Here is a 12581-nt window from a genome sequence, read left to right on the forward strand (position 1 = left end):
TAGTTTACTTAAGATACCTAAAGCATAGCTAAAAATGGTGTAAAGATAACTAAAATGAAGCTGCACAACTACCAACATTTGATACATTTATCAACTCATTTTGCGTACAAAACCAGCCAGAACACTGACTGTACTTACAGAGATAGAGAGTGTTCCTCCAAACTGTCCTGCAGCTTCTTTAATCCAGATGTGTTTAAAGTTTCCCTTTTGATCGATTATCAGCCAACCTGTAGAAGGACAGGAGTGCTGCTTCTACTCACCATGCTCCATCTCCTGATTGAATTTCCATTGTGGTGCAATTGTATCGCCAAGGACTACAGGAGGGAGTGGACACAGGTCACTACACTCGGTAGGGTTCTACTTTCATTGCAGCCTATGGGGCCTCTATCAGCAGCTCCACAAAGGCAGAAAATTGGCAGGTGGTTCACAAAAGCTCTCTAGAGCTCCTCTAAACAGAGCCGCAGTGTGTGATTCTGCTGTCAGCAATCACACATATACACCCCAATAAGCATAGCTTTTTGTGCACTTATGATTTTTTTTAAAAATGAAAATGCAAAAATAATCATTTATGCCTGAGCTTATTATTTAAAGCATAAAAAGAAATCATCCAGCAGCTGTCAGAGCAAATTAGATGATAGAATGTTCATAATAGATCTGACTACAGTGACATGTTGAATGAAGGAAACTAGATATCCACTGGAGAGGAATGCATAATTCAGAAAAGGCTAGAGCAGAATGTCCCATGTAACCTGGTCCTTGGTCCACACTCAGCCCTCAGATTACACTCGTGCTTTCAACTGACAGCTGATCACTTTCCTTCACAGCAAACCTGAACATTTCAATGACATCTGATTTTCCCTGCAATACACCCAGAGGGAAAGTGAATGACATTTTATTTTACTCCCAAACTTAACTGAACTCATGTGAGAGGTAATTTTATAATCTACCTTTGCCATGTTTTTAAAACCAATCACAGTGGTGGGACAAAGTTTTTGGCCCCTTTGAAAATTTTTCTGCTTTAATTTTATTTTATTTGATTACATTTAAATATTTGAGAACACCAACATAAATATAGAGATAGAACAAAATACATTATTGAAATGATTTCATATATTAAAGAAAAAAGCTATTCAAAGCAGCCTGGTTGTGTGAATAATGACTTACCCCTTTAATCCAATGATTGGTTGTGGAAGTTACATCATAAAACCTCAAACAGATTGAAGTTTGAACAGATTGTGTTTTAGATGCTGATCTAGGTTCTTTTGCCTTTTTTCTGGCTTCTCTTTAAAAATGCTTGCATTAGTGATACTAATATTTTTTTTCTGTAATTTAGCACTAGCAGCCTTTATTCAGCAGTAATCTGACGGGAAGGAGGCTGAGAGAAGAAGAAAAAGAAAACATGCAACGAAAGAACCAAGCACATGGCTTGAATTCTGGACAGCTGCATTAAAGTTTGCAGCCTCTGCATACAGCATGGCTGATCGAACCACTGAGCCAAGCAAAGCAATAATTTTGATGGGTACGCTTACTGTTTGATCGATCTGTGTTTGTCTCATATATATTACCAAACCAGGTGGAAAAAGGACAGGTTCTACACCAAAGCACAATAGAATTATTTAAACATTGCTAAATAGAACAGCCAGAGAAACACATTGAAAACGTGATCCAGGTGACTTTTTTTTTAAAGGAGTATGATTATGTATTTTCCAGGCACACTGTGATATTTCATACCACAGTCAAGTAACTATGTTGCTTTCAGATGTAATGAAAATGCTATATATATCAAAAATAACTTAAGAGAAATTTGACTTTACATCACAGTCCTATTTGAAGCAATAAAATTGGCCTCTGTCTTTTTTTAAGAACCGCCTACCATTTCCGACACTTCCCCTCACAACAATGCTCCTCCAGAATGCCATTTCCAACCATTTGAAGTAGTTAGTATGATAAGTTCACCATATTCACAGTAACACAGGTTTGCTAACTGTTGGGTTGAGAAAGCCTTTGTGAAGCTGGAGCATGACTGGGAACTGCAGCTCCAAGGGGGCCCTTTGGGTAAATAGGTGGTGCTTTTGGTAGCAAGTGTTTAAGTACCTTTGAATGGTCGCCACGAAAGTTTCAAAGATTTCTCAAACCTGGACGAAAGAATCAAAGCAACACTCGAAATGTGTTTTTGATAAGGGAATAATGTTAAAATATGACATAAAACTCAAAAAAGTTTATTTTACGTAGTACCGCAAATGTAAATTCTGAATTCACCATTGGTAAAGTCAATTACTGGAGCTAAATGTGACTGATCTCCACTAAAGAGGAAGCCAAATTCAGAAAAGCTCAATATTAATCAATCAAAACCTGCTGCAGTGAAGACCTGCTGGAACATCACAGGGAAGGAATCCCGTTCTTATGTGATTAGATAGGTTCATTAAGGGCTACTTGAGCAAATGAGGATCATTACGGTGTTGTGCATCATTTCAGACACTACTGTCTGAAAGAGTCAAACATCAACAAGATAACTGTGGTTACATGATGTTGTCTGGTCATATTAAAGCCTCTGAAGAGAGAAAACTACAAAAATATTATTAATTTAACTACAGATGTTGATTTAAATATGTCAGTGTGTTAATATTGTCAAAATAAAATATAAAATACTGGATTTTAATGAGCTGCTTCCATTGTACAGAGCTGAAAGGGACCCTTGTCTCTGTTAACCCCAAGTGTGTTTGCAGTCCTCCTCAATTGTAAGTCCATAGCTGCTTTTCAGCTCCAACACATTAGCATCCAACACAGTCTCACTCCCGACTCGTCATATATTGACGCATGGGCAGGTTCCCTTAGCGTCACATGTTGACGCGTCGGGTACCCCCTTCGCGTCAATAATTGACGAGAAGGGTTCTCTCTTTGAATGCTGTACCGCTCCCTAAGCGTCCAGAACCGACGATCTAGGAACAAATAAGATAACACAATTCGTGCATAGCTGATGTATTTGTAGGTTCTTAACAATTTAGTTAATTTTACTTCTGTTTTAAAAGATCCTCCGGTTCTCTGAAGCCGCGATTTTAGCACCCGCTTCGGATGTTATCATCCCATAGAATGGCGATTATCAGTGGTTATCAGCCCCATTGAATGGCCTCAGTTGGTATATATATATATATATATATATATATATATATATATATATATATATATATATATATATATATATATATATATATATATATATATATATATATATATATATATATATATATATATATATATATATATATATATATATATATATATATATATATATATATATATATAAGCATATAATGAAATTAAAAGGTATATTCTAGAGTTATGTAGTGTTATGAGTTGTCCAACCTCATAGCCTTCCACTAGGTGGCTGTATGTACATCTGTAGTTGCTTGCAATCTTATCAATAATGATAAGAAGAAGTTATCTTATAATTTTATTTTTAATTAAAAAAGTTAAAAATAAAAATACGGATGGATTTGCTCATATGATTATATGAAAATCTGTGTTTGTACCATATGAAAATGTTTAATATTTGTATTAGTAGTAATAATAATAAATTACGGATTGCACCCGACAAAACATTAGAGAAGAAGAAGAAGCTTACGTCATTCGACGCGACACTTTCCACGGTCGGAGCTGGTGAGTAGCCCCTGAATCTGTCAAATAAAATGTAGTAAAAAAACCCTCAAAAGACCGAAAGTCTACATTTATAAATCTGCTGACGGTAGTTCTATGAGTTAATGTTAGCGAGTATGTGGCACAGCATGTGTTTGTACAGATTTAGACACGTTTTTAACCCTACTTGGTAGCAAAAGGCTACTTTAGCTCGCTAAAGTAGCCTTTTAAAAGCCAGTCAGGTTCAATAGCTGTCCTTCATACCTTTAATAACAATGTGCTAAAATTTTGTTTCATATATCTTAAAAAACCGTATACTTTTCAGTATACTAGTTTATATCAGTATATTGATTTAATGTTAGGATTCTGTCATACAGTTCATTACATTTCATCGTTTCCCACAGTGTATTATAAACCCTGAGGCCATCATTCTTTATTTGTTGCCCCACCAGGCTAAGCATTGTTTATTTATTTAAGTCTTTGTAAAACGTTTGCATTTTCTGTGACTTTATAGTTATTGTTCATGCTAATTATACAAGCTATGCCAATATAAAGTCTTTGTTTTCATTTTAGATCCGGATCACATACACAGGAGTCACTCATTGAAGATGAATCACAGTAAGTGACAGAAATTTGTACTCTTCTATATTTGAACAACAGTTCTCGCCTCAAGTAAAGAAACTGTGTTGTTTTCTTGTTGTTGTAGTGGTTAGGCTGGACAGGGATCTTGAATAATTGAGAGACACCATGGTGTAAAACGAAGGTGGCTCCTTGGATGGCATTTTCCAGAGAACACTGAGAGATGTTGACCAGGAACTTAGAGGTCAGCTGATACGACGAGCACAAAATGAAGCAAGGGAGAGGGCCACTCTTCTCAACCTGAAAAGAAGATGTAATGGTAACACTACTTCTTCTCTTGACTGTATGGTCATTAGCAAAATTGAAGCTCAAAGGTCTTGTGGTAAACCTAAATTTAATCTTTATGTTATCCCTGCACCATGCATATGTTCACTCTAGGTACTTAAGCGTCTTTATGCAGTGTAAGAAGTGACTGGTTTATTCCAACTTGTCCTTTGTCATGGGTATGTGCTTTTGATGTGTATGGTTATTTATCTTTGGTGTATGAATATGTTTCTTGGGTGTATCCTGTCTTTCACCAATGCCCGTTGTAAATAGGCACAGATAAGTGAGTATTGTAATACATCCATTTTCTAATGGACATTCAATGATCTTATACATTACGGCAGATATTAAGTCTTTCAGCGAAGGTGAAACATTAACATGTTTAACGTTGAAAAATTGTCTTATAGTACTACTTGGTTCTTTGCTGGAATAATGACATGGTGTCTCACTGTCCAAAATGTTCAAATCTGTATGTTCGAAGATAGTGTCTAACATATGATATAAGTAGTTTTTGGCTTTTTATAGCCATGGATCTCCATTGTGCAACATCTTCAGGTCTGTGAAATCATTCACTTCTGTTTTCAGCAAAATTGTAAAACAAGCTTTTATTGGAGATGTATTTTTGTGTTGTGCTATCTGTCATTAAACATGTTTTTTTCAAAATGTATTATGTATCACTGGGACTGCAAAAAAGACACTTCTAATTTGGTCACAGTTGTGACATTTGTTTATCCGAAGCTGTCAATGTTAGCATTTCCTGTAGTTTGTCTTAAACAATTGATAAATGTATAATGCATCAATAAAAGCTTTTGTATTGAAAAGATATTCTGTCAAATGTGAGTGCTTTACATAGTAACAAATATTTGGGTATCAAACGAACACATCAGTAAGCATGTTAGCTGAACTAATTACTGTTGCACTTCAAAAATTTCCACATGGTAGCACAAATAATACCCTTTAGCAAAAAAATGAGTAAGATCTTTCCTTTTAAATAAACAAATTGACCAGGTTAGAAGACGACACGTTCAGGTAAAGGCACTTTCTCCCTTCGCGAAATCGTTGGGACAGGCATGTTGATAGGACACAGCTGGAGAAGATTCCATTGTGGGATGCAGTAGTTCCACAACGTCACATGTTACTATTGGTTATCAATGGGTGACACGCCACGTGACCAGTTACACACTTTTTGCCGCTTAATGAAAACTATTAATACGATTTGACATTAGGATTTCATTCTGTCTGATAAGTTCAGTTTATGACTGGAAAATGTGATTTACTTACTTTAACAGAATTTGCTACCCACTCAGACTGGTGAGTTTAATCATGACATCGCCCCGTTTGTCAATGATGGGGCGCATTCCATTTCAAACATTGAACGTTTGCCGCGACAATAAGGCCCCGTGTGTCAATGATGGGGCGCATTCCATTTCAAACATTGAACGTTTGCCGCGACAATAAGACCTTGTGAGTTGTAAGTGCGAGGATGTTATAAAGTAATGTATATGGTCATTGAGAGTGTAATTGTAGTGTATTAAACTATGATCAGGGCTTCACTTTTTTCTCATATTTAGTTTAGCTGCACTATTACAGATAGTATGTGTTAACAAGGAGACGCTGTATGGGAGAGTGATGCAAAAGAAGCCTTTTCAGCAATTACGCCTCAAACAGAGCCGCTTGAGGTCTGCAAAAGTACATTTGGACGAGCCAGCTTCATTTTGGAATAAGGTCCTGTGGACTGAAGAAACAAAGATTGAGTTGTTTGGTCATAAAAAAGGCATTATGCATGGCGGGGAAAAAACAAACAAAAAACAGCATTCCAAGAAAACACTTGCTACCCACTGTAAAATTTGGTGGAGGTTCCATCATGCTTTGGGGTTGTGTGGCCAATGCTGGTACTGGGAATCTTGTTAAAGTTGAGGGTCACATGGATTCCACTCAATATCAACAGATTCTTGAGAATAATGTTCAAGAAGCTGATACAAAGTTTAAGTTATGCCGGGGATGGATATTTCAGCAAGACAATGATCCAAAACACCGCTCCAAATCTACTCAGGCATTCATGCAGAGGAACAATTGCAATGTTCTGGATGGCCATCCCAGTCCAGACCTGAATATCATTGAACATCTGGGATAATTTGAGCGGGCTGTCCATGCTCGGAAACCATCACACTTAACTCAACTGGAATTGTTTTGTAAAGAGGAATGGTCAAAAATACCTTCATACAGGATCAAAGAACTTATTAAAAGCTACAGGAAGTTACTACAGGCTGTTATTTTTGCAAAAGGCTGATCTAATAAATATTAATGTCACTTTTCTGTTGAGGTGCCCATATTTTTGCACCTGTCAAATTTTCTGTTAATGCATACTGTACATTTTCTGTTAGTCCAATAAACCTCATTTCAATACTGAAATATTACTGTGTCCATTAGATATATCAAACTGAAGTAGCTTTTGCAAACACCCAAATATTTATACATAAAAACGATTAAGATTAATAGGGTGCCCAAACTTTTTCATATGACTGTATGTTGCCGCTTTCTCAGGTAGGTTACAAACAGTTATGTCATGATGCCCCAGCCGGCATACCTAGGTGGGCCCCATAAGGGAAAAAAGAGGGCAGACATTTTGGTCCCAAAATGGTTTGTCACCATTTTCCATAGTGGCCCATATATTTTTTTTATGTAAGCAGAGACAAATCACATAAGACTACATGTCAGAATTTTCTGACATACAGTTGGTGTTATTCAGACTCTCTGTCTTTATATTCCTGCCTGATCCGTCCTGCTGTGTGCTTAAATTTTAATGTAATATCTGGTGTGAAGGATGTCAATATTCGTGTTGCCCTCCAGAAAAACGCAAACATCAACACTAATATTAACTGCTCTATAACATTTTAAACAACCAGGAATGTACATGTCCTTACAGTTGCAAAACTAAATGCAAATCTAACAGTAAGATAATTCTCACTAGTCTGTGCAGCCATCTGAGTGGTGGAGCAGTGGAAGGAGCGCTTAGACACCAAACACTCAACCTGGATGCTGGTGTGAGGGGTCTCCTAAAAAAGTAGCCAATCATCCAACTGCAGATGATACATTATGGTGCTGCTGGCATTCTTACTAAAACCAGGAAGGTAAATCAAATCATCCAGTTTGTAAGTCCCTACACAGGCTACAAATAGTCCATATTGTAAGTTTTGAAATCTGTCTGAAATATCACAGAAACACTGACATAGCTCTTAATGAATTTTTAATACAGAGTAGTGCCCTTCAAAATAATGTAATTCTTGGATAACAGTCAAATATTTCTCAAATATCAACATCACAAAATATTTGTCCACTACGTTTTAGTTATTTCATTGTTGTGCTCAAATTTAAAGATATTATGTAAAGCAGATTATGCAGCATCTCAAGATTAAGAGTTAAATTCAAACTGTAAATAAAGTTTAGTCATTAACAATGTCATACTGAACAAGAACATTAATAAATGTGAAAAAGACTACAAAGCTGTAATGAGTAAAATTAAAATGCCCTTGATTATATATAGCTTGACTTAAAAAACAGATATGTCTCAACAATATCAAAAACAATAAACTGAGATGTTAGAACAAAAAGCTTATATGAAAATCATCAATGAACTTTTTATACTGGAATATGTGCTCTTCACATAGAACAGTAAGTGGCCATAAATCATGAAGATGATTCACAATCTATGCTGTTCTCTCCTTCGTCAACATTGTCGTCATCATCCGCTTCATCCTCTCCATCGTCAATGGTTTCATCATAGTCTATGTAATGTAGATCTGGAGACATAAGTGCTTGAGAATAAGAGTTAAACTCTGGTAGGTGATGATTTGGAGGAGGGGCACCAACTTCGATAAACCTCTTGAACATGTTCATTGCACTGTACATTTTCTTTTCTAACATGATAATGTTTTGATGAAGTACAGCTTTTGAACCAGGATCTGCAGTATCATTTATAGCTGAACTTAAATGTCCATGTTGTTGATGAAGGTGAAGAATGACAGTGTTCATCTCTCTTAAGTAGAAGCTTTTCTTCAGTTGCTCTAGTCTTCAAATGCAGGGCTTCTATTGCTCGACTTTTTAGGTTCTTTGGAACAACACCATGATCTTCAATCTTTTAAATAAGAGAACAATTGCAAGTGGAACCTTGTTAAATGTAGTAGCAACATAAAGTGAATAACAGCATGTAGAAAGTTGAATAAAACCTTTAGATCAATTCTACTCACTTCTTCATCAAACAATGTGTACAGCTGGGAGGAGGCATCACACAATTCTCAAAATTCTAAATGTGATGGAAAGATGCCAGTTTGTGGAGGCCACTGCAGATTATTGTACTCTGTAACAATCTTCTTCAGTTTCCTGTTACAGGCATTCACTTGCTTGGACAGCCTTATAACAACTCCCTGTCCATCTGTAAAGAAAGAAGAAATATAAATACTAGTAAAATAATACAATCAGCACAATATGAAAACATGATACAGTAGTCATTTATGGAAGTATGTTAAACATAATAAAAGGTTGACATCTGAAATAGTGTTTATCTCAATTTGGATGTTGTGAACACAAGTAGTGGCAGCCAATTCTACACAAGATATTCAACATGACACTAAAGTTCGCATAAGGAAATCTCAGTTTGTAGGTCAAAATCTATTACTGCCAATAATTGAATGATATTTTAATTGTACTCTTAAAAAAGTTATCCTCAGAATATAAAGACTGATAGTTCTTACAGTGACTCAATATCTGCCGTAATGTATAAGATCATTGAATGTCCATTAGAAAATGGATGTATTACAATACTCACTTATCTGTGCCTATTTACAACGGGCATTGGTGAAAGACAGGATACACCCAAGAAACATATTCATACACCAAAGATAAATAACCATACACATCAAAAGCACATACCCATGACAAAGGACAAGTTGGAATAAACCAGTCACTTCTTACACTGCATAAAGACGCTTAAGTACCTAGAGTGAACATATGCATGGTGCAGGGATAACATAAAGATTAAATTTAGGTTTACCACAAGACCTTTGAGCTTCAATTTTGCTAATGACCATACAGTCAAGAGAAGAAGTAGTGTTACCATTACATCTTCTTTTCAGGTTGAGAAGAGTGGCCCTCTCCCTTGCTTCATTTTGTGCTCGTCGATCAGCTGACCTCTAAGTTCCTGGTCAACATCTCTCAGTGTTCTCTGGAAAATGCCATCCGAAGGAGCCACCTTCGTTTTACACCATGGTGTCTCTCAATTATTCAAGATCCCTGTCCAGCCTAACCACTACAACAACAAGAAAACAACGCACAGTTTCTTTACTTGAGGCGAGAACTGTTGTTCAAATATAGAAGAGTACAAATTTCTGTCACTTACTGTGATTCATCTTCAATGAGTGACTCCTGTGTATGTGATCCGGATCTAAAAATGAAAACAAAGACTTTATATTGGCATAGCTTGTATAATTAGCATGAACAATAACTATAAAGTCACAGAAAATGCAAACGTTTTACAAAGACTTAAATAAATAAACAATGCTTAGCCTGGTGGGGCAACAAATAAAGAATGATGGCCTCAGGGTTTATAATACACTGTGGGAAACGATGAAATGTAATGAACTGTATGACAGAATCCTAACATTAAATCAATATACTGATATAAACTAGTATACTGAAAAGTATACGGTTTTTAAGATATATGAAACAAAATTTTAGCACATTGTTATTAAAGGTATGAAGGACAGCTATTGAACCTGACTGGCTTTTAAAAGGCTACTTTAGCGAGCTAAAGTAGCCTTTTTTGCTACCAAGTAGGGTTAAAACGTGTCTAAATCTGTACAAACACATGCTGTGCCACATACTAACATTAACTCATAGAACTACCGTCAGCAGATTTATAAATGTAGACTTTCGGTCTTTTGAGGGTTTTTACTACATTTTTATTTGACAGATTCAGGGCTACTCACCAGCTCCGACCGTGGAAAGTGTCGCGTCGAATGACGTAAGCTTCTTCTTCTTCTCTAATGTTTTGTCGGGTGCAATCCGTAATTTATTATTATTACTACTAATACAAATATTAAACATTTTCATATGGTACAAACACAGATTTTCATATAATCATATGAGCAAATCCATCCGTATTTTTATTTTTAACTTTTTTAATTAAAAATAAAATTATAAGATAACTTCTTCTTATCATTATTGATAAGATTGCAAGCAACTACAGATGTACATACAGCCACCTAGTGGAAGGCTATGAGGTTGGACAACTCATAACACTACATAACTCTAGAATATACCTTTTAATTTCATTATATGCTTATATATATATATATATATATATATATATATATATATATATATATATATATATATATATATATATATATATATATATATATATATATATATATATATATATATATATATATATATATATATATATATACCAACTGAGGCCATTCAATGGGGCTGATAACCACTGATAATCGCCATTCTATGGGATGATAACATCCGAAGCGGGTGCTAAAATCGCGGCTTCAGAGAACCGGAGGATCTTTTAAAACAGAAGTAAAATTAACTAAATTGTTAAGAACCTACAAATACATCAGCTATGCACGAATTGTGTTATCTTATTTGTTCCTAGATCGTCGGTTCTGGACGCTTAGGGAGCGGTACAGCATTCAAAGAGAGAACCCTTCTCGTCAATTATTGACGCGAAGGGGGTACCCGACGCGTCAACATGTGACGCTAAGGGAACCTGCCCATGCGTCAATATATGACGAGTCGGGAGTGAGACTGTGTTGTAGCATCACCTACTGTTCATTGTGTGAAGGACAGAAACAAAACAGAGAACTGCTAAATAATTTAGATAGATGTAGAACTGGGGGGCTGAAAGAGATACTAGGCTGACCGGAAAGTTGAGAAGTGAGTCTAGTTAGTCTTTATTAGAGATAGTTGTGACAATACACCATTTTTCACCACTAGCTCTCGGACTTGTGACAGTGAAAAATAGCATGTGTCCTGTTCATAGTTAAAATTAATGATGGTTGAATTTCATTTAGGCACTGTACTTTTGGTTTCTTGTGCACTTAATATAAGCTTATTTACCATACTCTTGTGCATTCAACAAGGTCTTTTTACATATGCTTCTCATGTTTTTTTCAGCTAAGTCAAACCTGTCTGCTCTTCTTTTCAGCAGGCTTCTAAACTCCCACTCACAGAACTGTTAGTATCTGTTTTACAAGTAAAATTTACTTTTAAGACTTAAAGCTTGGTGGCATGTCCACAAGTACAGCTGAAATGTAAAAGAATAATCTGCATTTCCCAACCATTCTCAGGCAAGAGTCCAGATAATTCATAAAATCAATTTTTAAAGTCAGTTATATTATCAGAAAGTTACAAAAGTTGAGGTTTACAATGGGGGACCCAAAGGACTCAAAACAACCACAGAAAGTCACAGACATTCAAAAACTTAAAAAAAAAATAATAATAAAAAAATTAAATATTGGCAAATATTAAAGCTTATGTGCAGCCCTTATGGATACAGGTAGATGAAGTAACGAAAACTTTCCACCAGATGGCACCACATCCGTGTTACGCCACTGCAGGATCAGGGGTAGTAACGTTTATTGAAAGAAATCAAAAGAAGAAATAAGCAATAAAAACCAACATACGTGACTAACTAAGAGATACATAGACTTAGACACTTATTTTGAAAGAAAATATTAGAATGACTATTCTGTAAGTCTGACAGTGTTGTATCACAACATATTCATTTTAAGCAAAAAACACACAAAAAAGGTTCAAATGTTGTCTTAGAGAGCATTCGAGATTGGACTGCATTATTTAGTTTTGGAATATTATCTGGCACGACATTTGCAAATAAGTTCCCCCGCAGGTTCACAAAATACCACAATTTGGAAAAACCTACTGAGCAAGATTTTTGTGAGTCACGGTACTGTACCAGCTGAATCAAATCATCTCATTTATCAAGTTACAAAAACATGTTCTAAATTTTTGGGGCT

At 35.7% G+C, this 12581-nt stretch overlaps 2 long non-coding RNA genes across 4 annotated transcripts; one reads left to right on the plus strand and one right to left on the minus strand.

Moving 5' to 3' along the window:
* Positions 1-3363: 3363 nt before the first annotated feature.
* LOC122840082 lies at positions 3364-4363 on the plus strand. The gene is made up of 3 exons (XR_006372167.1): positions 3364-3657; positions 4207-4251; positions 4340-4363. It is a non-coding gene; the product is annotated as an uncharacterized LOC122840082 (long non-coding RNA).
* A 3403-nt stretch (positions 4364-7766) lies between these two features.
* On the minus strand, positions 7767-10545 carry LOC122839595. 3 transcript variants are annotated; one of them, XR_006372070.1, is made up of 4 exons: positions 10521-10545; positions 9932-9976; positions 8784-9834; positions 7767-8671 (listed from the first exon to the last, which is right to left on the minus strand). It is a non-coding gene; the product is annotated as an uncharacterized LOC122839595 (long non-coding RNA). The 3 variants fall into 3 exon arrangements; XR_006372069.1 differs by lacking the exon at positions 10521-10545 and having other exon boundaries at positions 8784-9841; positions 9932-10080; XR_006372071.1 differs by lacking the exons at positions 9932-9976; positions 10521-10545 and having other exon boundaries at positions 8784-8968; positions 9466-9707.
* Between the last annotated feature and the right edge of the window lie 2036 nt (positions 10546-12581).

Source organism: Gambusia affinis, linkage group LG11 (genome assembly GCF_019740435.1).
Source record: "Gambusia affinis linkage group LG11, SWU_Gaff_1.0, whole genome shotgun sequence".
Lineage (NCBI taxonomy): Eukaryota > Metazoa > Chordata > Actinopteri > Cyprinodontiformes > Poeciliidae > Gambusia > Gambusia affinis.